The sequence below is a fragment of the Neopelma chrysocephalum genome, unplaced genomic scaffold, assembly GCF_003984885.1.
Source record: "Neopelma chrysocephalum unplaced genomic scaffold, ASM398488v2 Primary Assembly neopelma1_94810, whole genome shotgun sequence".
In the NCBI taxonomy this organism is placed as follows: domain Eukaryota; kingdom Metazoa; phylum Chordata; class Aves; order Passeriformes; family Pipridae; genus Neopelma; species Neopelma chrysocephalum.
In genome coordinates, this window is record NW_020923516.1 from 1 (window position 1) to 1,172 (window position 1,172).

Consider the following 1,172-nt stretch of genomic DNA (forward strand, 5'->3'; position numbering starts at 1 on the left):
GGCAGGGACGGGGGCACCCTGGAGCTGTCCCTGGGGTCCCAAATTCCCTGATTCCCTCAATTCCAGGCTGGCACTGATGGGCAGGGACGGGGGCACGCCCGGGGGGTGTTTTGGGGGGTCCCCAATCCCCTGATTCCCATTTTTCCAGGCTGTCAGTGACGGGCAGGGACGGGGGCACCCTGGAGCTGTCGCTGGGCCCGGGGGGGCTGCGTTTGCTGGTGACAGAGAGGCCGTTCCGGATGGATCTGCTGCGGGACCGGGAGCTGCTCTGCAGCGTCAACGCCCGGGGCCTCCTCGTCTTCGAGCACCTGCGGCGCCGACGGGACTCGTGAGTGACCCCCAGAGCCCCCCCAGACTCCCCAGAGCCCCCCCAGAGCCCCCCAGGACACGGGGATGGGCGTTAAACCCGCGGGAACGTGGGCAGGAGGGGGGTCAGTGTGTGTGTCCCCGAGCCGAGGGGGGGGATGTTTGTGCCCCCCGAGTCGAGGGGGGGTCTCCGTGGGCCGGGGGGGGCCCCACTGACTGTCCTGTGTTTCTGTTTTGGTGCCGCCCCCCCCCCCAGGCTGGCGGATAAAGTTAGTTCTGTGTGGGATAAGATCAAGAGCCTTTTCCGTAGGTAAATCCCTGGATTTGCTGCTGTCTCTGCCCCCCCTCCGGAGCCCCCCCACCCCAAAAAGGGAACCCGGTGCAGCCCAGGGGGGTCCTTGTGCCCCACAAAGGATGAGGGGGGGGCAGGAGCAGCTGGGGGGGTGTTGTGCCCCCCCAAAAATGAGGAGCTGCCCCCCCCCTCCCCCGAGCAGGCAGGAGCAGCTGGGGGGGGCTGTGACCCCAAAACTGGGGGGGAAGGGGGGGCAGGAGGAGCTGGGGGTCCCCCCGAAATCGAGGAGTTCCCCCCCTTGGAGCGAGCTGGGGGTGGTTGTACCGCCCTCCCCCCCCCCCATCTCGGGGTGCCCCACGTCCCGGGGGCCCCCCAGCACCCCCCAAATTCCCACAGGGACCCCCCCAAGGACCCCCCGAGCGAGGAGGGGGCGGCGCAGGAGGGGCCCGAGGACGGCGACGGCGGCAACCGCAGCCAGAAGGTGACGGGGGGGCGACCCGAAATTAGGGGGATCCCCCTTTTTTGGAGGGGGGGTCAGGGCTTCCCCCTTTTCCTAACGGGATCTGCCCCCCCC

At 69.3% G+C, this 1,172-nt stretch overlaps 1 long non-coding RNA gene across 1 annotated transcript; it reads left to right on the top strand.

Annotated features, from left to right (window-relative positions):
* The first annotated feature begins 152 nt into the window (after positions 1-152).
* LOC113980605 lies at positions 153-1,079 on the top strand. The gene is made up of 3 exons (XR_003538171.1): positions 153-328; positions 563-616; positions 995-1,079. It is a non-coding gene; the product is annotated as an uncharacterized LOC113980605 (long non-coding RNA).
* The last annotated feature ends 93 nt before the right edge of the window (positions 1,080-1,172 follow it).